General features: G+C 43.3%; 1 protein-coding gene across 4 annotated transcripts in view; it reads right to left on the reverse strand.

The window, feature by feature from the left end:
- BCL9 (BCL9 transcription coactivator) overlaps positions 1 to 24,403 on the reverse strand; it is an 823,614-nt gene that overhangs the window by 336,911 nt on the left and 462,300 nt on the right. For all 4 annotated transcript variants that reach the window (XM_086935499.1, XM_086935500.1, XM_086935501.1 and 1 more), the window contains one exon: positions 4,955 to 5,120. The gene's annotated coding sequence lies outside the window, so the exon portion shown is untranslated. The remainder of the gene's footprint in view (positions 1 to 4,954; positions 5,121 to 24,403) is intronic.

The following is a 24,403-nucleotide window of genomic DNA, read 5'->3' on the forward strand; positions in this document are numbered from 1 at the left end:
ATTCATTATTGCTTTCATACCCATTTCTACCACTAACTGGAAGGAGGTTGAAAGCGCACACAAAAATAGATTATGTCCCAGTAAAATACCAAAATTTGTAAAAAAAAAAAAAAAGTTTTTCTGACAAACGTCTGTCAGTCCCCGAAAGCTGGGAAGATGGTGGTTTCAGTACCCTACACCCTTTGTTGATATCATTTGCAGGGGGGGAAAAACAGATGCTTTCTTCTGCAGCACTTTTTCCCCCTCAAAAATAAAAAAAAACACAATTTAGCTGTATTTTGCCTAATTTCTAGGTCCCCTCCAGGGGAAGCAACAATCCCTGGGTTTCTTTAAAATCCCCATGATGTTGGAAGAAAAGGACGTAAATTTTGTGTGGTTACCTTATGTGGTAAAAATGTTACAGGGGCCTAAGCGTGAACTACCCCAAATAGCCATAAGATGGCTTAGCACAGGGTGAGAAAAGGCTTAGCAACGAAGGGATTTAGATAAATGTTGACAAACTATCAAAAAATAAAGGATTGAGGATACTCTGACAAAATAGTGAAGCAAGCCAGAAATAGGGCATCTAAAAACCCATGCCACTAATTTTTACAAACACATGAAACAAATACAGAATATGCATCACATCATATGGAGTTTACTCCAATGACTTAAAACAAATTTCTGCAAGACTTTAGAAAAGCTCAGCTTCACGATCACTACAATTTGAATGTTCTCATTTAAATGAGGAAAATCAATCAGGGACATAATTATACACACCAGACTAAAACCCCTACCACAGCTTCAGGGATAGTTCCACTGTGTGAACTATAATAAGTGTAATATCACTGAAAGACACAGACATTTACCTAGGACTGACAGGTCCCTGAAGAATACCATACCAACTGTAATTCGGACAATGTTAATTAATATTATTGTATGCCCTTGTAATGTAAAATATGCAGGTAGAATGACCAGGAAAATTAAACTAAGAATAAACTAATACTGCAGGTGCAAGAAAACAAACTTACTACACATTATTTTGACCCACGTAATATTGAGAATGACCTAAAATGGGCAATTACTGAAAAAACATGGGGCCAACTGGTCCAAATACATCCTCCGGATTGCTGTATTACGAACGACTATGAATTTCTTATTTGAAATCTCACAAAATGTGTTTTATAATGAAATACAATAAACAGGGGGAAGTGAGAGGACACTAGACTGTTACACAGTATCAAACCTACAATAAGACTATAGGCCCTTATAGGTTCATGAAAGCCACAGACCAACCAGATTAACTTGGGGGTGGGGAGAGTGGGCTAAAGAACGGTGATGGATTAAACCCAGATCTTTTGACTGGGTGTGAGTGTTTGATTGGTTCAGATGCTCCGTCCATTACCACCCCCCTTTGTACAGCTTTATTCAAAGACAACATAAACACATACTACTCTTTTCTACAATAATTGTGGTCATTGAGTTGTTTCATCTCTTCATCTTGTGTACTCAGGCTATCAGCATATTGGGAAGGCTTTTTCCATCTATACCGGTCCTCGGAAGCTTGTTTCCGGTCCAGGGAAGACATGGCTTGGCAGTTCGGGCTGGACTGTTCCCATGAGGCACAGGGTCAGACTGATTTGCATATAGCCATGTCTGAACTGGGGTGGCAGAGTGAGCTAAAGAACAGTGATGGATTAAACCCAGATCTGTTGACTTGGTGTGCGTGTTTGATTGTTTAAGATGCTCCGTCCATCACAACCCACTTTTGTACCGCTTTTGAACACCAACAGTGTGGCAGGGTATGCTCAGACGTGAGTCCCTTGCTCACTTTGCCACTGTAGTCAAGATATCCTGGCTGAAGACGGCTGGAATGCCAGAACCCGGTCCTAGGAAGCTTGTTTCCGGTCCAGGGAAGGCATGGCTTGGCAGTTCGGGCTGGACTGTTCCCATGAGGCACAGGGTCAGACTGATTTGCATATGGCCATGTCTGAACTGGGGTGGCAGAGTGGGCTAAAGAACGGTGATGGATTAAACCCAGATCTTTTGACTGGGTGTGAGTGTTTGATTGATTCAGATGCTCCGTCCATCACCACCCCCTTTTGTACTGTCTTTGAATAAAGCACAGTCCTTGCACGCCTTTTATATTTGCTTAATGCTAAGAGCCGAGGACACTTTACTGAGATAAAGGGCCCACCATACTCACATATCTGAGACTCATGCATGAAATATTGTTGAGCCATAAAAGATATGGAACTATTGGACTGTGGCCACAAGTACGACAGAAATGCTATGCTTGAGTTTTTTGCATATTTGTCTCCTACGAAGTGTTTTCCATGCATGTCTTTTTATGTTGAAAAACGCTAAGGATCCAGAACACCTTACTCCCTGTAACAGACTCAAATAAGAAAATCAACGATAACATGGGGATATACTATTACAAGAGAAGAGGGCTAAGAAGTGGGATTGCAGGGGGTATGATACAGCATCAATACCGATCCATTAAGAATGGATACAAAGTTCATTAAAATGATTTCAACTGTATGGCAATAGAAGGGCCCTCTGGTGTTCGAGAAGTGGGTATAAACCTAAGTAGGGTAAGTTATGCTAGGCCACTACACTTTCACATCACTTGTTTTGAAATACTAGTAAACTGTAGTATGACACTTCCTGTTCCCGCACCATATGGCTCTCAACTATTTTGTGTGCTGTGTAAAACGTTCCTAAAATATGGGGTGTACCGAGAATTATGCATATAAATAAATAATGAAAAATGTAAGAAAAAAACAAATATGCATATTGCAAAACATTTTGCTAAATCAAATATTCAGGCAACAGCATACTGGTAGCAGTAGGCTTCATTACAAATGTGCATAAATATTTACAAATCACTGAATACATTAGATAGCTGGGGACCTGTAATTATCACTATGAAGAAAGCCTATGACCTTATCAGGCATCGAAATAGGCCGAAACATGTTGGTGTGTGGACATTTGAATCACTGTATTCAGCAGACATCCCATAAGTACTTTTTAATCATACTATGGGTACCAAAGGGGGAAAAAATAACACTTTGGGTATACCCACAAGGTATTTTAACAACTGGATAGAAGCTCTTATCCAGATAACATTTTCAACTTCCACAATTGGTCGAGTCCCTCAAGGTGGAATTAACTACCTGGAGGGGAATGAACAACTATGATGAATCATGCCTCTATGAAGTGGGTGAGTTGTCCCTACATACCCTTGGTATTGAGAAAACAATAGGACATACACATTTCGAAAACAAAGCAGGCGGACACCGAAGTGAATCATTATTTAAAACAAACAAAGCAATGATGGGATGCATGTTAGATAACTTTAGAGAGGTTCCCAACTGAAATAGCCTTGGATGGTAGGGGGATGGAATTGCCTCACTACATATCCTCAAGAACACTTCGATAAAGCAAAGAGTATCAGTTTAGGTATTGAATAAAATGCTGCATGTTATTTTAGGCCCATCAATGTGCTCCTCTATACAGGGCATTGCATAAGGCACTAACAAGCCAAAGCTCTGACCTCTGTTACCCTTCTGAAGTATGTAATAGTTCAGTTTTGTTTCCTGAACCAAATGCAGTTTTATCTGCCCTGTGAGTCTGAGTTCAGGACAATATTCTTCATTCAACTGGCATCCTGTATGTGCCGAAAGAAAGAGTACTGGGCAGAACATCCAGCTAGAAGTGGCTGTCGTGATGTTTGTCAGGGATGCAATATGGTGGCAGCTTTTATAGTCATGTGGGGTTTAATTCAATAGACAAAGCATGTTGAACTTGATAACGGACTCCACTGTGAGACAGGTCATAACGTTGGTGGATGTTTTCACATAGTCCAGTCTCCACAGGTTTATGCATATTCTGGAGGGCGTCATTTAAAGTTTTGCATCCTACTGGGTTTTGGTCAGTGAGTTTGTGTTAAAGCAGTGTAGATGCCCAATAACTAGCTCAACCTACTGTGCGGTTCGTAGTAGCAGGAGTATTTTCCAAAGCAAAAAATGTTGTATGCTACTAACACTAACTACAGTACTTATTTGATTAGAAAATATTGCGTTTTTGTCCAAATTAGTAACTCCAAGGTTTTTGAGAGGTGGCTAGTTTAGGCCTCACGCTGGAAGGAAAGTAGAACAGCGGAATTGGAGTCTGTCCTCTGCATACTACTAGAATCATAGACAGTCAGGATGTCAGTTTATTTTTTCATCCAGTTTTAGATGCAGTTGTGTCAGCTGGTTATGTTGCCGTGGCTTTCCAGAAGAATTTGAAAGTGGCTGGGAGCCTAAAAATACCATAATGACAAATCCAAAATGAAATGTTTACATTAAGAAATCGTTTTTAAGGTAATAAATGAGAAAAAGCACATTGAAACAAAATACAGGGGATATTTTTGAATACACCAGTATGACATTAATGAGAAAATGAGATGGGTTGAATCTTAGGGCCAAGATCAGATTTATAAATAATATTTAGGTTTATTATTAGAAGCAGCGAAAGGGAAGGGTTATAATGTTTCATATGGGATTACAATCCCATTAAGCATTCTTTTTCTATCTGATATAATTAAATTAACCATCACAACATTTATTTCTGAACAAATCTAGGAATGCACTCGATATAGCTCAAATACAACACAAAGCTGTGAAGTGAATGTATTTGCAGTAAAACATAAATGGTCACATCCAAATGTAGGTATAGAGCCCTCAAAACTGAATGAGCTCCCCATCCACAAAGTCCAAAGTAGAGCAGGATTAGGGAATTAACAAGAATAATTTCGATGCAAATCATAATCCTAATTTTTAGGAAGTAACCTTTCCAAACAAGTATTCTTTTTCAACTCCACCGCATTGTGGACTGCTTCTTTTCATATATGCACTACACTAGTAACTGCATGTTCAACCTAGTGTGCACTATCAATCTAGGAGATGACAAAATTGAAGTACATTACCTTCCCAAACGTACACGCTTCACTCTATCAAGCTGCTCCAGTTATACCGGACATGTAGCAAACGTCCACGTTGATCTTGAAACAGGAAGAGCCCTGTTAGGCCAAGCACAATGCCAAGAACTTGATTGTATGTTTTGAAGTACACGTTACATTATTTCAAACTGACCTGAAAGCATATTTTAAAAAAAGTAGAAAAGTTAACATTTTTGCAATCGTACTACTTATGCTAAGCAGAAATATGGTTGTAAAACAGTTTAACAGCACCAGCACCATCTCCACCACCTCTTCACCTGAAAAATTACATCTGATGAAGACTCACTAAGGTTCACTGGGGAGCAACTTAGGAGAAATGTACTTTTTTTGACCATTCACACACATTTGCTCGAGTTAAAACAAATTGCTTCAATAAATGTTTATTATTCGCTGAGCAGAGAAAGTCATTGCAGTCTATCTAATGTAAGATAAAGAATAATTAACCATTCTTCCTTTTGTATTGATATAGTTAAATTTCATGATCACAACATTTTTTTATTTCCATACAATTCTAAAAATGCACCAGATATCAAAGCAATCATGTTTTGCCCCTGCAACTTAAAAAATATATATATCATTTTTGTTCAACGAGGAGAAGAGGGTAAAGAGGCCCGTAAGCTACCCCAAGGAAAAACTAGAAAACAAATTATTACGGTTTCATCAAATACGTGAATAGGTAAACAAGAAAAAAATCATGTTCTTCCCTTTCGGGACCAACACTTTCTGCAGTATCGTATGCCCACCTAATTATTTAAACCTGCATTTGTTCAAAAACGTTAAGGTAAATCATTATATTAATCGGTCTATAAGCATCCCTGTAAGAGCCGCGCATGATTGGAGGTCTGTGGACTAAGAGCATATATATAAGAAAGTCAACAGGTTAAGGCGTGAAAGGGGCAGGTGCTGCATCTTCAGTGTCCACGAAGATCGGACAAAGCTTGCGTTTGCCTCGAGAATCCTCATGAAATATGTTCGTTCTGAAACAGTGCCAACCTACTGTCCAAACCGAACCTCCTTTATAGTCCCAAATCTCACAGCAGAACCTTTATTGCCGAAATGTCCCCCACTATCCCAAATATCACAGGACACAGTCACTGTCCAAATCTCAAACATAGGATGGTGACCTGCTGAGACAGCCAAGATCGGGGGAAAGCCGCTGCGACTGACACCTTATTACCACAGCAGGGTGCCCCGGTCTATCATCAAGAGGCAGACTGGCCTAGTAACTGGAGTTGGACCTGCCCCAGGCCTTCAGGGCAGCTCAGAGGAGGACAGCTAAAAAGCAAGGATGCGCCTTCCTGGCTGTGCGTGCGCGCGCTATACACAAACACAGGCGAAGAGACGAGTGAGAGAGAGAGTGGGATCTATAGCATAGACAACAAGCATTGAAAATGCAATAGGTCTCGCCCTTGTTTAAGTTAACGCAATTCTTTTTGTAATTAGGTTGCTTTTTAGCTGTGCTTTTATTTGTGTTTCAAAATTTCATGTACATAACATGCGTATATGTATATGTATGCATGCATGCATTTAGATTTGTATTTATATAGATATGCAGATGTATATATATGTAAATGTATATATACACACATATATGCATATGTATGCTTAGAGAGAAGTAGAGGTAGGAGGTAGAGCGAGTAGAGAGAAGTAGAGGTAGGAGGTAGAGCGAGTAGAGAGCAGCAGAGAGCAGCAGCAGAGAGCGACAGCGCGGAGTAGAGAGCGACAGCGCGGAGTAGAGAGCGACAGCGCGGAGTAGAGAGCGACAGCGCGGAGTAGAGAGCGACAGCGCGGAGTAGAGAGCGACAGCGCGGAGTAGAGAGCGACAGCGCGGAGTAGAGAGCGACAGCGCGGAGTAGAGAGCGACAGCGCGGAGTAGAGAGCGACAGCGCGGAGTAGAGAGCGACAGCGCGGAGTAGAGAGCGACAGCGCGGAGTAGAGAGCGACAGCGCGGAGTAGAGAGCGACAGCGCGGAGTAGAGAGCGACAGCGCGGAGAAGCAGAGATGAGAGAAGCAGAGATGAGAGAAGCAGAGATGAGAGAAGCAGAGATGAGAGAAGCAGAGATGAGAGAAGCAGAGATGAGAGAAGCAGAGATGAGAGAAGCAGAGATGAGAGAAGCAGAGATGAGAGAAGCAGAGATGAGAGAAGCAGAGATGAGAGAAGCAGAGATGAGAGAAGCAGAGATGAGAGAAGCAGAGATGAGAGAAGCAGAGAGAAGAGTAGTAAAGTGAGTAGATAGTCGAGTGAGTAGAGGTTAGCAGAGTGAGTGGTAGAGAGTAGAGAGTAGAGTGAGTAGTAGAGAGTGAGTATGCCTCGGACTCCTCCGAGCCGGCAGAAAGATCTTCCCCTTGCTCCCTGCAAATGCCAAGAAACTCCTGATTCAGGGCCTCATCCTGGCAAGACTGGACTACTGCAACGCAATCTACTTGGGAGCTCCCGAAGCCACCCTCAACACCTTGCAGAAAGTTCAAAACGCCGCCGCCCGCCTACTCACTGGCACCCCTGCAAGATCTTCGGCAAAGCCAGCTCTCAAGTCTCTCCACTGGCTCCCAGTCAGAGAAAGGGTTGCCTTCAAGGCCCTCTGTCTGGCCCACAAAACCCTTAACAACAACGGCCCTCCCCTCCTCAAGGAATTCATCATCCCCTATAAGGCGGAAAGGGCCCTCCGGTCCAGCGGAGAAAACCTCATCACAGTCCCCAGAGTTAGAAAGGCTAGGGCCGGTGGCCGCCGCTTCTTGGTTCACACGGCCAAACACTGGAACAACCTCCCACGGAGACTGAGAATAGAACCCAATCTCCTCCAGTTCAGGAAATCTCTAAAGACCCTCCTCTTTCCCCACCCATAATTCCCTCCATTGCTGAACCCCCTTGAGATTCAGGTCTAGCGCTGGGATGCTCTAGGGTTACTACGCGCTCTACAAAACCTTGAAATAAATGAAATAAATAATAAGTAGTAGAGAGCAGTAGAGAGTGAGTAGTAGAGAGTGAGTAGTAGAGAGTGAGTAGTAGAGAGTGAGTAGTAGAGAGTGAGTAGTAGAGAGTGAGTAGTTTAGAGTGAGTAGTTTAGAGTGAGTAGTTTAGAGTGAGTAGTTTAGAGTGAGTAGTAGAGAGTGAGTAGTAGAGAATAGAGTGAGAAGTAGAGAATGAGTAGTACAGAGAAGTAGAGAGTGAGTACTTTCAAAGTCATCAAACCCCGGCAAGCTGCGTACTTTCAAAGTAATTAAACTGTGTACTGAAAGCAGCCTTTTTAACAACAAAAACGCACAAAAATGCGCACCAAGTTACATGGCGGGCCTTTCAACAAAATAAATACAAACTCAGTGTAAGCGGCATTTTTAAGAAATGTGCAGGTTAAGAATACATAAATAACCATTTTCGTTGCTAGAGCTGCGTACTTCCAAACCCAGGCAAGCTGCCTACTTTCAAAGTCAACAAACCTCGACAAGCTGCGTACTGAAAACAGCCTTTTTAACAACAAAAACACACAAAAATGTGCACCAAGTTACAGGGCATGCGTTTCAACAAAATAAATACAAACTCTGTGTAAGCGGCATTTTTAGGAAACGTGCCGGTTAAGAATAAATAACCATTTTTGTTACTAGGACACCTTCCACGCCGTACAGGAAACCGCCTTTTCGTTGCTAAGACACCAAAATACAAACTGGCGTTGGGCTCTGCACAGTCCGTATGGACTACGGACACGCGCATGCTGTTTGCTAGGGACAAATTGCAAGAGCAGCCATGTTTGTCCATGCAGACGTCTGCATGCAAGCCCTCGGCAGAATAGATTCCAAAAGGTAAGTCAGGACTAAAGGCTTAAATGAAATGGGGCTACAGCTATGCAATCACAGCGCACTCATTAAAAATACATTCGCGTGCACGTCATAGGGCTTTAAGCCCAGCTTACATTTGTAATACAAATTTACAGTCATATTTAGCCAATTTACCCAAGTATGAACTTATGACGTTGCTACATCTTTATCTACCCTTTGACAGATATTATTCTAATTTAAAACTCACACTTCAACTCTGTACAGATGCTACCACAATAGCAGACATTCCACATGCTGCCCAAAGAGCACAGTAAATGGAAACCAATGTTTTTTCAACCCAATATTTAGCGAACACCAGCAACTGACATGGCTGAGGAACCAGTGGTCAATTCAAGCAATATTAAAAATTTTCTATAGTGCTTTGTGAGGAACTTTTTGTATGTACAGTTACCATCACCCAATCGAAAATGGGAATCGTCTTATCAAGCTCAGAAATACGGAAGTCTGTATTAACTTTACAGTATGAGAACCTGCACTTCACTTAGTGTAGTTTTTTCTGTCATTATATCAAGATATATAGTACAAGTATCATACCTACAAGTCAGGACTATTGGCCTTGTCAATGATTGTTAGTTGCATAGGATAAATTTGAATCAACTATGGCTTGTAAATAATATTGAAAAAGCTTACATTTGAAGCCCTGCAGACACCACCACAATATTGCTGCTCCTGTGTTTCAAAAAGCGAAGGGAAGTCCAAAGAAAATGACTCTAAAGGATTTACTTCACCTTACAACGCTCACCTGGCATGACGTCATGCCGTAACTTCTGTGAAAGACGGCCCACTTAAAGTGCTGCCTTAAGAGATGGCGAGATATTTTGAAGCACAAGTACTAAACAAAGTGTGCCAGTATGCAACACTTACAGATTAGATCATACAAATCTAGTAACTTTTGGCAGGGACAAGCTGACCTAGGCCCCCTACAGTTGGAGGGGCGCACAGACAGCAGGCCGGAGCTGCCATGAAGATATCGTATCCCAGACCACCAGCTCATTACCTTCAAGTTCTTTGTAAATTCATGCTTGCTTAGTGTGGTAAAGGAAGATGCACAGTCCAACTGTGTAAGTTATAATCATTTATTGTAAGTTCCTTCCAAGTCAGATTGATAAGAAGTTCAGATAGGAAGACCCCACCAGGCGCCAGATGTTAGCAGCTCAGCCGGAGTTTACCAACTGCCACAGTGAGGTAGAGAGAGGCACTCTGAGCCAGAGAGACACCCAGGCATTCTATGATGTCACAGATGTCATGGCACAGTCTATCTAGTGGAGGACAGTGGAGAAGACATTTACTACACATCCTCTTCCCTTATGGAATGACAACAAAATAGAGAAAACGATAGGCAAGATACCTCAAATCTAACATCTGCAGGAAAGTACAAAATGAGATTAACAAAATCTAATAATGTGCGACATGAGATAACAATAACATGAGGTATCATTAGCAAAGATATGAACAGAATTACGATACGATGCTAAACATTAAATGAGCAAAAATACAATAACATGCCACATCCCTCCCTTAGTGAAACAGCTTTAGATGAATCAAGACCAGAAAGGTGGTCACACTCACAACCTACCCTACAACAGGGGTATAAGTGTAAACTCCAAAACAAAAATTCACCAGAGGAAAGTTCCCCTGATAAAAGTATGTTGACACTGAAAAATAAGATAAAGCTCCACAGTCAAAGTCCTACCAAAATGAAACCCTTGGCCACGAATTCCAAGCAGGTAGACTTTGACAGAAGCAGGGTGTCAAAATGAACGATGTTAAAACAATATCCACCAAAAATAGGGAACAACGCAGGGTACTAACCCTGTAAAATCACAACCTCCTACGCTACAGGATAGTCATCCTGGAAATTAAAATGGGCATTGACTACCCACAAATACACAACCTCCCCTACATAGGGTACGCCACAGGATAATCAACCTGGGAACTGAAATGGGGTATTGACTACCCACAAATACACAACCTCCCCTAAATAGGGTAAATAGGGTATGGATTACCCGCAAACACAGAATCTCTCCTGAATAGGGTACGCCACAGGACAATCCTGGGAACCAAAATGGGGCATGGACTACCTGCAAAGACACAATCTCCCCTGAGTAGGGTACACCACAGGACAATACACCTGAATAGGGTACACCACAGGACAATAAACCTGGGAACCAAAATGGGGCATGGACTACCCGCAAACACCACTTCCTCACAAAAATAATAAAAATAGGGCATTGACTACCCACAAACACAACAGCATCACCAAATAGGAGTACAAAACAGGATAGATTACTTTCCCTTGAAACCCAAAACTACAACATCCCCAACATAGGGTACACCATAAGGTCCAACACCACCCTAGGAAACAACAATGGGCATGGACTACCCACAAGCACACAACTTCCCCAAAGAAGGGTACACCAAAGGGTTAAAAGATGTCGCCCTAGGAAACACTCCAGTCACAACAGCTCTCAATATACTTTGCCATAATGGGCTCAAATACACACAATAGGGCAAACACACCAGAAACCTCCTCAAAGATAATGCAACCAAAACAAAAGATTATGCCCAAACAAACACGCAATCATAACAAGCACTAAGATGCTAAACACATCAAAACAAATAAATAAATAGATGACTTGAGCACCGGTGAGCGATCTCTCACCCGGGGTCTGCACACAGATGTTTGCAGTCAACGCTGAATCTTGCCACACAAGTGAAGTATCAGGCTGTCTATGAGACGCAATACTTGAAGAAAATTCGAGAGTTCCAGTGTTCCGCTCACTCTTCAACTGACACATCGCCCAAGCTGTCCGCATCTTGAAGAACAGAGGCATGTGCATAGCCGTAGAACCAACGTTGTACGCTAACTGGGACACGTATACTGTAAACTATTGTCGTGGCAACTGAACTGAAGTGAAAATGGGCGCCACCTTGACCGTAGCGGCGTAAGCAGCGTGAGAGCCAAGCTTGACGTGTCTCCAGAGAAAGAGTCACAGAGGTCACAGGAGCGAAGAACGTGAAAACCTTCGCTAACTCCTAGATGCATTCCAAACACGTCATCAATTAGACAGTAGCAGGGAAACCGAGAAGATCACTGCTAACCAACCGTCACCAACACACAGGACGGTGAGTTAACGAACTTGGCAAAGCACAGTGACACCAAGTAGACTAACGCTGAAGCTGTAATGTATTTACGCACTGCTAAGAACTTCCAATTCTTACACACTAGAGTTGCCATGCAGTACAACACTCCGCTTTCGAAATACAGGACTTCTACTCAGACAGTAGCGAGTTTTGCCATTGTGAATCAATAAAGAGTGCACGAACTCACCAGAGAGACTCTTCCTCAATAATAAAAAAAATTGAAAAATTGTTCCGCTTTTCCCCACTCCCTGCACAACAGCCGAACACAGTTCACTGATATGAAAAACAATGTCCCTGAATGTGTTCACCCAGAATAGCTCTGCCAATGTACTTAATAAGTATGTTGCTGGATTCTTCAGAAATGTTCCAGATGACAGAAGATCACAAATGCCCAGGTTGCAGGCTGTCCAGACACAAGCAGACATCAAAGTAAAGACACGCCCAGGGTGCCGGCTGTCCAGGTGGAACAGGACACTGGTGGGGTCAGCTGGGCATTACCTTTTAGTATCAATTTGAAGGTTAAAGTTCTTGATGTCTTAGGTTTCTTTTCTTATAGTTGCTTAATTCCTTAGTTGGCCTTTGTCCTTAGTTCACGCGTAGGTTCATCCAGTTAAAATCGTCGCCAAAATGTGGTAAAGGAAGATGTTATAATCCTTTATTGTAAGTTCCTTCCAAGTCAAATTGATAAGACAAGATAAGAAGTTCATATAGGAGAACCCCACCAGGAGCCAGCTGTTAGCAGCTCAGCCTGAGTTTACCAACTGCCACAGTGAGGTAGAGAGAGGCACTCTGAGCCAGAGAGACACCCAGGCATTCTATGATGTCATAGATGTCACGGTACAGTGTATCTAGTGGAGGACAGTGGAGAAGACATTTACTACACTTAGACTCCCTCACTTGCCTCTGCCACCGCCCTTCAAGTTCAGTCCCCTCCCAGGGACTTTCACCTGCAGTTTAGCAGCTGTACAGGTGACTGGTCAAGGGGTCAAAGTGTGCATTCCTTGGCTGGTCACTCCTGAGGTATAGGACGTGATATGTGAAAACAAAAGGGCCCCCCACTACAATCACCAATGTAAGGGGAGGGCATGACGCACGATTGGCTCGCCCGCCAAATGTAGTTTCGCTCTGATGAAAGGCCGGCCAAGGCCTCGAGGGTGCACCAGAGAGAAGATGGTGACGTTCAAGGCTTCCCGCTAAGGACAATTAAGAATCGTAACACTGTTAGTAAGACCCCTTAAAGTGTTTACTAAAAGATGCTCATAGATGCGTTCTGCTGCAAACGATGCGCCCCAGGAGATGCAGAGGCAAAAACTTAATGCAGGTCAAGGCACTACTTGTGTGTGGTGGACTAGCACCCCGAGAGAAACCATCTGACAAAAGGTTAGGCAACATTGAACATACTACAAGCAAAAGGAAAGAATACAATGTAATGAGAAAATAGCAGTTTACAAGGCTTCCAGAGGCACTCCAGAGAGCAAGAAGGAGCTACAAGATGTTCCTTGCAATCTTCTGGGGGCATTTGTAACTTACCTGCTGGCTCCCTGTCTCTGACGCAGGTCGTCCTTCCTGTCCTCCCGCCGCTGCAGTTCTCTACTCTTGCGGCCGTCGAGAGGAGGACTACATCCCCTAGGCTCCTTAGCGGCAGAAGCAGCCACCGTCATTTCCGCGCCCGGAGGCGCTTTAAAGACCGCTCAGCCACCACGTCGCGGGACCTCGCGCGGGCTGAGCCGGGCTAAGAGCGGGACCGTCTGTGGCCGTAGGAGGCCGGGCCACACCCCTAACTTCACCCCCACTACCTTTGCTTTCGTAAGGCTTTATAGACTTTGTTGCACAACTTTCCCATATTCAAGCTCGGGGTTGTTGTAATATTAAAGTATAAAAGTTGTTGTATATGGAAAGGGAAGGAGGGCGGGGGGGTGAACATTGATCAAACTACAGGCAAGAAATAGACAGGATGATCTTGAAACAACACAATCTTTTGAGAGATCCAGCACCTCCACCTGTGCTGGTATCTCCACCTACTGTTGCAACCCCTGGGTCATCATCCGGAACTACATCGGAAGCTACGAATACCTTAACCCATAATGCAGAGACAGGCAGAAAATCCACTAATCTAACATTAGATAAAGAGGCTAATGAGCTTCCTATGCAGGGTCGGGAAACAGAAAATAGCCAAAGTAAAACAAATGGGCATCCTAATGATATTCCTGTAACAGGAACAAAGATCGGTATAGAAAATCCAGCCAGACATACCTTAAGTCATTAATTTGCCTCCCGAATGCCTACCTTATGTAGTAGTACTAACTGGAGTCCCACAACTTAAGGCTGGCAAAACCTAATCTTATCACAAACTTAAAAACAAAACTACTTATTCGCTGAATAAGAATAGACTGCTCCCGAGATAAATGGATGGTCAAGTTCTATTTGTAAGAAAGGTTAACTGGGTTGGCAACAGGTCTAAGGATATTTCTGGGGACTGTATTCTCGTTAATTTTAGGGATGCACGTGTCGCGAAATTTATATGTGACCAACAATATCACAGAGACTGGAATGGAATCGGCACCTACGATTTGAGCCACTTCCATTTTCAACTCGCAACACACACAGAATCCCCAATATCCGATTTTGAGAAGGATGCAAGGTGGGGCTACCTACAATAATTTTTTAGCTTTTGCTCCTAACAGATGCCCAAATTTTATGGGATAGAAAATGCATACTGACATGGGGAAATGTGTTCCCCTATACCGGTGGCAAAAGCGGACGATAGGTTATGGACTACTGATAGTGGGACCATTGCAGAGCAGCAAAGGTACCCACAAACTTTCAATATTGTCCCTCCAACTAAAGTTGCTAGCTGCAAGAACAGACTAACGACTAAATCAACAAACACTAAGAGTAAGAGTGGGACCCATGAGGGCGGGGGAAAATGCCATGATATCGTAACTAGGGAGGTAATAAGTGTCACTCCGGCTCCTCATGTTGAATCCTATGAAACCAGGTCTAATTTACCAGAACAACCCTCCAGGCCATTGCCGTGCAAACCCCAATGCCCGAGTCTACTGCGTCACAGGATAGTGTATTCTCTGCGCCAATATACATATCTCAGGATCTAACTCCAGCTGATCATAGCTTAAAGATTCTTAGCTGGAATATAGTGGGCATTTCAAAGAAATTAGACCTGCCCGATTGGATTAATCTGGTTCAAGCTCACAGGATTTGCATTTTCCAGGAAACTTGGAGTGTGGTGCCCCATCATAAGGTCGGCTACACATTCTATTTTGTACCAGCAGTGCCTTCGCTGTCAGGGAGAGGGCGCTCCTCAGGCGCTCTCTTAATTTGGGTTAGTATCTCCCTAGGCTGCAGTATTAAGCAGACGCAAAGTAGCTTTCGGTCAGGGGCGAACGGAGAGGGAGAACCGTGGAGATATTTAATATATATGCCAGAGGAACAAAAGGAGGAGCCTTATCCCCTACAGTTACACTTTTGGAAAACGAACTCAGGCATTGTCACCATGGCACGTCCTGGTCGCAGGGGACTTCAATTGTACATTCAAGCCTCTTGCGGCAGAGGACGTTCTTGACATCGCCGAAGATGATGCTAAGAGGGGAATTCCTTTGTTATATATCCATCCGATAAAGAGGTGGTCGCAATTGGCCGTCCAGTCGAACTCATTAGTAATGGAGTTCGGCTTGAGAGCCGCAAACGGCAGGACTGTTTCAGATCCTGCTGGAGCCCACACGTACAACAGGGTGAATCATTCCTCAAGGATTGATTATATCCTACTTGACTTTAAACTCTGGCATTTTGAGCAGGATATGGAAATGCATCCAACAGCCGTTTGTGACCACAATTCACTTTCTCCGAGTTTACAATCTCTGTAGCTGCCAGTGCATGGGACTGTGTCTACAGATAAAATAATGTTAACATCAGAAGTGTGTTCCTCCAATTGCGAGAGGCGCTTAAAATGGTGCAAAGTCGCTATAGATGATGGGAAAGTTTGGGATATAGGGGCCGTTTTGTCAGTGGCACTGACTGAGCTAGGCACGACTCCTAAGGACCAACATGATCCAGCCAGGGTGTCTGTAATATTCCAAGATACCATTAAAGCGTTAGGGAACCTATTCCTAGTACAAAGTAAAGGTGGGGTGCCGAGGGGGCCACAAAAGCCAAATGGTAATGACAGATGGTACACTAAACATTGTAGATGGAAGAAATCTGCACTAATTAAGGAAGTAAAGAGCAACTCCCAAGCGATGACACAGCTAGCCAGGAAAGAGTATAAGGCGACCGTATCAGAAGCGAAGAAGGAATGGGAGGAACAGTATTGGCAAGCACTAAAAGGAGGCCAGCATTGGGAGGGATGCTGGCCGCTTTTGGAATATTATCAGAAACAAGAATAGGCCAGCATGCGATCTGATAACGTGCAATATAACAAGCCAAATCTGGTTCGACCATTTTTCAAAACTTTACTCTAGTCCGCAGGGAGGTCAAAATGAACCCATTTCCCAAAAACCCTTAATAGCCTCGGGGGATCTTATTAGCTAACCCTTTACCGAAAAGGAAGTGAAAAATGCCATCAAGTGTATAGTACCATATAAAGCAGCAGGTCCCGATGGTATCCCCGGAGATCTTTGATCTGACCCGGCCAAATGGGGAAAGTTTATTTCTATTCTAATGAATGACATCGATAAGGGCGCCACAATCCCAGAGTCGCGGAAGGGGGCAGAGGTCGTCCCAATTTATAAGAAGGGGCGCAGAGACAACCCTGCCAATTACCGTCCAATAAGCCTGATCGACTCTACTCAAAAGGTTGTTGGGAAGGTGGTCCTAGAGAGGATCCTAATATGGGCTGATGACAAAATCCTTTCGGACTACCAAGCGGGATTCAGGGCTGGTACTGGGACCATAGAACAGGTATTTAGATTGTTACTTCTTTATTGGAAAGTGGTTCTCATAGGCAAAGGCAGTCTTTACCTTGCGTTCATCGATCTAAATACTGCCTTTGACCTGGTGCCTCGGGAACATCTATGAGGAGTGTTGTCTGAACTGGGGATCCCTGCGAATATCCTAGCCCTACTAGTTTGGCTACACAAAGGAAATTTTGAACAGGTGAGGTGAGGTTCTCAGGGGCAGAAAACCGATAGAATTCCAGTGAATAGGGGTGTCCGCCAGAGATGCGTCCTTGCTCCCACTCTTTTTTCACTTTATGTGAATGGTGTGGAGGAGCACTTGCTGAGAGTTCCATCCGATGCACCATCCCTGCCAGGCGAACGAATTCCTATTTGCTGATGATACCCTCCTCATCTCTAAATCCCCTATGGGCCTACAGAGCATCTTAGCTCATTTCCAGTCCTTTTGTACCCTGAGAGGGCTCGTAATAAACTCTGATAAAACAAAGTATCTGGTACAGAATCCACCCAAAAAAACTTGGGCGGCCCCCAGTCCTGAAACTTGTAACCCTGGAAAGGGTCACTGTATTAGACTACCTGGATATACGGATTTTCGACGCCATGAAGTGGAATCCACATATGTATTTATTTATTTATTTGCAAGCTTATACCGCGCTGGGAATCGACTCCCTTGGGAGTATCTCCGCGCCATTGGCAACGTCAGAAAGCAAATAGCCCTGTCATGTAATATTAATATTCACCAGTGTCAGTAATTAAACAGGAAAGTTTTTAGCTTTTTCCTGAAGGGAAAATGTTCCCTGCACGTTCTGATTTCCAGTGGAAGTTCATTCCAAAGTTTCGGGCCTGCCACTGACAGAGCTCTTCCACCTTGTTGCGTCTTCCGAAATCTGGGGACACATAGTAGTTCATGGTCTCCAGATCTCAGGGTTCTTGCGGGAATATATGGGATGAATTTCTTATTTAAGTCCTCTGGGCCTCTACCAGACAAGCACTTGTGAATAGTGCAGCAAGTTTTAAACAGCACTCTTTGTTTTATGGTGAGCCAGTGGAGTTTTTTTAAGGAGCGGCTTTGAAGGAGTCCTGGCCGGGGCATGGAGAACAAGGCGGGCAGCCGTGTTCTGCACGACTTGAAGTCTAGCGATGACCCCTTCATTGGTGGCTAGAAGCAGACCATTACAGTAGTCCAGTCTACTCAGCACGAGCGACTGAACTAACGTTTTCCTGGTGGAATCAGGTAGCAAGGGGAACACCCTTCGGAGAAGTCCAATAACATGGAAACAGGAGCTTACTACATGAGTAGCATGATGTTTTAGGGTGAGCTCCTGATCCAGTTTAACTCCCAGATCTTTTACTACCATTTTTGGCTCAGGGACTGGGCCAAGATCACAAGGCCACCAGTCCGGAGTCCACAGTCGTTTGGCTTCCCCGAAGAGCATCACCTCCGTCTTGGAGACGTTGCACTGAAGGAGGTTTGCTGCCATCCAATGTGCTACTTCTTTCATCCCTTGGGCAAAGGAGTGGCGCACTTCAGGAGTCATGATTTTAAACGGGAAGAGGAGTTGTGTATCGTCTGCATACGATACAGGGATAAACCCGTGGGATCTCATGATGTTAGCTAGGGGTGCCACATAGATGTTAAATAATGTTAGGCACCCCCTTTGAGATCTCCACCTCCTCAGACTGGTAGGGGGCCAGTATTACTCTCCGAGTGCGTTTGCTGAAGAAACTCCTTAGCCATGCCAACGCCTTGCCACCCAGACCGATGTTGACTAGTCTGGAGGTCATGATCTCATGTGACACCGTGTCAAACGCCGCTGACAAATCTAATAGCACCAAGATCACGGAGTACCCCTTATCCTGGAGCATATGGAGATTGTCAGCGACGGACAGCAAGGCGGTCTCGGTGCTATGCCTAGGTCTGAAACCCGATTGAGAGGGATCTAGTCCCCCTGCACTCTCGATGTAATTAGATAAGTGCCGGTTAACAAACTTCTCGGCAAGCTTCCCTAGAAAAGGGAGAAGCGAGATGGATCTCAGGTTAGTGAGGTCAGTCCAGGGAATGGAATTGTTCTTCCGTAGGGGCCTCACCAAAGCGCGCTTCCAATCAGGAGGAACTTCACCTGATCCTAAGGATAGATTGAGCACCCGTTGAATCCCTACTCCTAGATCATCCCTTAAGAGAGACATGATACGAGCTGGAACAGTATCTGACGGACATCCACTCTTGGTTTGATTAATTAGAGTGCCAATGTCCTCGATTGATATAGGGGGGAATTCAACAAGCTTGTTAGCATTATTTTCTGTTGACCAGAGGTGTGGGGGAGTCATACTATCAACAGTTCTCAAGATGTTAGAGGAGGAGTTTGAGGCTAAAATCTTTGCATAAATGCCTTCTATTCTCCTTACAAAGAACTGTGAGATGTTATTACAGAGTTCTTGGGACTCAATCCCCTCTGTTTCACAGGCTGCAGGCTTGACAAAGGTCTGTAGGATCTGATAAAGGACTTTCGCATTTTTACCCGCAGCTGTTATTTGGTCTGCTATATGATGTTTCCGGGCAGATCGAATGGCTTTATGGTAATTTTTCTGGGAGGTCCTGTAAATGTCTTTATCCTCAGCCTTATGTGTGAGTCTCCAACGTTTTTCCGATTTCCGTGCCAAGATTTTTAACTGCCTGAGATCGTCTGTGTACCAGACTTCTTGTCTTGGGGCAGGTCGGGGTTTGTATGTTTCATACACAGAAAATGCTGCTAAATCACAAAAGGGTAGTGGGTGCTATACTTGGGGAACATCGATCTTCAACATCTAGACCGATTGCTCCGGTCCTTGATATATATGGAGCCGAACTCTGTGGTACAACCAACATGGATCAGCTAGAAAGATCAGAAAACAAATTCCTTAAAGAACCAATGATACTTGCCCAGAGCACCCCCACAGTTCCACTGCTACTGGATCTAGGGTGTCACTCAATTAAAGATTTGGCAAAAGTTGAACCACTTCCACTGTGGGCTCGGTTGTGGCAAACACCAGAGCTAATAAAATACGAGGAGGGCCTATCGGAAATTATGTCCATGACTGGGTGGCAAAAAAATCAAGTTGCTAAAAGATGTTAAATCCTTGCTTTAAGATCTGGGCCTCAAGAATGCATGGGAAAACAGAGCTGCCACACCCAAGGAAGTACTGAAGAAGCTATACTGGAGTTGGGTAATTAGTAAAGGCAATTCAGATCCCAAACTAGGCAGGATAACGGATGAGTTTTTGCGGCTGAAGGATGCTGCATTCTGTGAACCCTACCTACATATTATACAGAAGCCCCATATTATACAGGGCCCTGTATTTCAAATTTAGAGTTGGATCATTGCCTATACGTGAATTGACTGCCCAATGGAAAGCTCCTTTTCAAAAAACACCTTTCTGTCCAAACTGTGAACTTAGAATAGAGTCAATTGCACATATCTTATTTGCATGCCCAGCCTATAAATCTCCCAGGAATTGTTGGCTCAAACCACTATGTAGAGATTTGGACACTAGAAACCACTCCATTGCACTGCACATCTTTAAGTCCGATACCAGATAGTTATATGTATATGGCGTGTCCAAGTTTTTGAGATGGGCATGGTCCATCAGATCGAAAAGGTTGAGCGACATCCAATAATTCGCTTTGCCCTCTCATTTGCAAGCACTTTTTATTCTCTTACTCTGTTTTTATCTTTGACGAAACTCGCGTTTTTTAACTATTGGCAATTGTTATTTAATCAATTCTGTTTATGCAAATATAATCTTTTTATGATGCTAATGTACTGTCTCACGCTTTTAAGATCGAAATAAAGCTTTATTACTTATTATAAGATAGGAGACAAGGCTTTATTGGTAAAGAAAAATATGAACACACCTAATCATATAACCATTTTAATATTTTGACTTTCTATTTAATTGGATTCTTAGAACGCATCCTCGTATTTCAATGCTTAAGCAAGTCAAATATGTATGAACTATGGCAACTGTATTTAACTTAAGTCACTGGAGCACGCAAGGGTTTTACACATGTGTTCGCTGTCACATTGAAAATCTAGCATATTTATTAAAACTGTTTTATTTTGTATTACAAAAGCCCCTCCTAAGAAGAAGGGCAGACATTCTGCGAACGTCAGATACTTATTTCAGTGAATATTGGGGGTGGGTGGGGTGGCATTGGTGTCACAGTATCTTTCATTTTATCGTCGCCTTTAGAAATGAAGACTACCAGTACCGGAGTGCAAGAAAGCAGGGAAATGAACTAGTCACATTTGTCGTCGGACACCGCCCGACTACTATTCCATTTTAACACAAACTCCCTTGCTTCTTACGCTACATCATAGGAGCCACATGCTGGTGCGTCATGTCCAATCCAGAGTTCTAAGACTAGCCACAGCCTCACAACTTCAGCATTTCTTCCATAGACGCGTGCCTGGCTGTGCACGCCAAGGACGCGCGCATGCTGCACAACAACTACAGGAACAAGTCCCATCATTGGAGACGCAAGTGACGGTCATTTGAGTGTATTCAGAGACTTGTGGTCTTGCAGTTAATGATAGTTGATCAAATACACGAAGCAGATGGGGTGGGCTGTTCATACTAAAGTAATACTCAAGACCCAAGGAAAAGAGAATTGCGCAAGTGCACTGGCTCCAGAGCCGGCCCTTGCTCAAACAGCGCCCTGTGCAGAAGTAAATGTGCCGCCCTCGCCGGTGCTAGTAAATGAAGTGAGGCGGCAACAGCAGCCAGTTTTCCTGTCCCTGGCTGGACAGGAAAAGCAGTGGCAGGCCTCGAACACACATCGCCACGGTTGAAGGGAATGTGTTTGCAGTAAGTTTTTATAGCCCAGCACGCCCATGCCAAATACCCCCCGGCTGCCTCACACAGCCAATTAAAACTAACTCTTCTACCTAACCCAAATTATGTTTTTTGTTTAAAAAAAAAAACACAACTAAAAAACACACATTTTACCTTTTCCAATGGATCAGGGGGGCAGACTCATTACAACAATAAAGTGTTATTGCCAAAGTAGTCACCGTAACTAGTTAAGCTCAATGGGACCAACAGGATGAACATCTGTTGATGCAACTACGAGGCCCGGTGTTGCCAGCGGTTTCTCAATCTGTACTCTGTGAAGGCTGATGTGCAAACAGACAGAAGTGGATGCCTGCTTCTGTCCCGGGGTAACTGCAGGGTGTGCGGAGGTTCGGAGCTATGAGCGAAGCTGCATTTTCTTTGTTATAGCAACAAAATGGTGTGAGACTGTCCACAGAATCGATTCCAAAAGGTACTCACAATAATGAGAGCAGCGCATGCGCAGCTTTCGCTAGGCGAAACTTAAAAAGGCAGCACTGAGTTGCACATGGCCAAAGACCAGCATAGAGTCAACAAGTAGCAGTAGAAGAAGCTGGGTTGTGGCGGGTTAATGTTTGTGCAAAAGAGCTTATTAAAAGACTCAAAATTACACTTCCTCACAGAAAGTAAAGATGAAAGCTTAGTTAGTACATTTAACAAATTATGGCTCTTCAAAAAGTAAAAGAAATTCAGTTTAATATTTCAGTGCTTATGCCCTGGTAAGAGTGAGAGCTGGCTGCAACTGTAGCCATTTGCACATATGTAACTGCAACAGCAGTTTTAAACCATGGTAGTCTCAGGTAGGTTCTTCTGCTGTACCTCCCCCACCCTGCTTAGCTCACACTACCGGCGGCCTTTGCAGTAATTCTGGCCAGCACCTTTCAGTCTGCAGGGGCTTCGGACCCCTCATGCCCATAGAAACTAGTGCCAATGGCACTATGGACCACATTATCTTCATTATGGTAAAGATGCACAGCCTACTGGGGCAGACTCATATCAGAGACCACAACATATTTCACATAAATATCCATGTGCACCATCAGTAATGTTGAAAAACCACTCTTCCAAACCGATGACAAATGGCTTAATTATAGACTGCAACTGTTTTGTAGGCAGATACATTGGGGCAACATGCTATACAGCTTTTAAAAACAGAGCTTCCGCCACAAAAGTACCTTTAGGCTTCATTAATCCATCACTCACCAAAGGAAACTAGTCATGTCAGTCAAACGATCAAACCTCCCTTGGGGAAAGGACATGGAGGTTACCAACAAAGCAGTGGAAGCATCAATGCTTGGATTTGATGGCAGATTATAACAGCACGGAAGAGTCTAGCCTGTAAGTGCCTTCTCTATTACCTAAAACACTTAGTAGCTTGTGTTTTTCACATAATCTAATCTAAAATTAGCAAGTTAGTAGTTCTGAAGGAAATGTCCCATGCATGGTATACTGGCATATTCCTCTGCCTAGAGTGTAGATCTGGTGTTCTGTTCATTTGTTCATACTCATTAAGATTGAAAAAATCATCAAAACTTGCAAATGACAATCATAGATTATATATATTCAACAAGTGTATTTTACATCCGACTTGTTTTTCAAATATGTAGAAAATACATTCCAATGCATTTCGGCCAAGGGGCCTTCATCAGGGAAATCTGTGAAACCCAAAATCCACAATGACCCTTATAAACCTCCTTGACGCCCCATAGTATCCACCTGTGGAAGCATCCAAGAACCAGTGGGTAAACTGATTGATAAGTACCTTCAACCTTATGTGATCACCATGAATTCTTACATTAACGACACCACTGACTTTTTGACCAAACTCGATAACATAAAACTTGAACCTAATGAAGAAATAATCATGTGCACCATCGACGTTCAAGCTCTATACACCTCTATACCCCACTTAATGGGGTTAGAAGCCGCAGAAGAAGCATTGCTTCATATGAAATACGAAGAAAATATGAAAGTATTTCTGTTGGAACTACTCTACTTAGTTATTTCAAATGGGAGGACAAATGGTACTTACAAAAGTCGGGAACTGCCATGGGAAATCGGGCAGCCCCTTCGTACGCCAACATCTTCATGCATCAATGAGAACAATCACATTTTACAAAATGAACAATGGCAACAAGGGCTACGTCTATATCTACGATATATAGACAATATTTTTATTTTGTGGAAAGATACCAGAGAAAGCTTGATCTTCAATGTCCAACAACTCAACCTCATTGATCAAAGGATACAATTCACCTACGCAATTCATGACAGCCAAATCAATTACCTTGATGTAACCATCAAAAAAAATAGGTGACAAATTTGAAACTACCCTTCACACCAGAACCACAGATCGCAACAATCTACTTACCTATCAGAGCTTCCACCCTACCCCCCTCAAACAACATCTTCCGTATTCACAACTCCTCCGAGTGAAAAGAATTGTCTCAGACCCTGAAGAATCAAAGGTGCAAGCTCAAATTATGTTAAACAAATTCAAAAAAAGAGGATATCCAAACGAGGTGCTACAAGGAGCTCTAGAAAGAGCAAAATCCAAAGACAGAAAAACTTTACTTTCTCCGCAAAAAAGCAAAAAGGCAAGTAGAACGACATGTGTAAGTAAATTTTCCACAGTCAGTCCTCAGTTCAAGAAAATCATCAA

This window comes from Lissotriton vulgaris, chromosome 8 (genome assembly GCF_964263255.1).
Source record: "Lissotriton vulgaris chromosome 8, aLisVul1.2, whole genome shotgun sequence".
NCBI lineage: Eukaryota > Metazoa > Chordata > Amphibia > Caudata > Salamandridae > Lissotriton > Lissotriton vulgaris.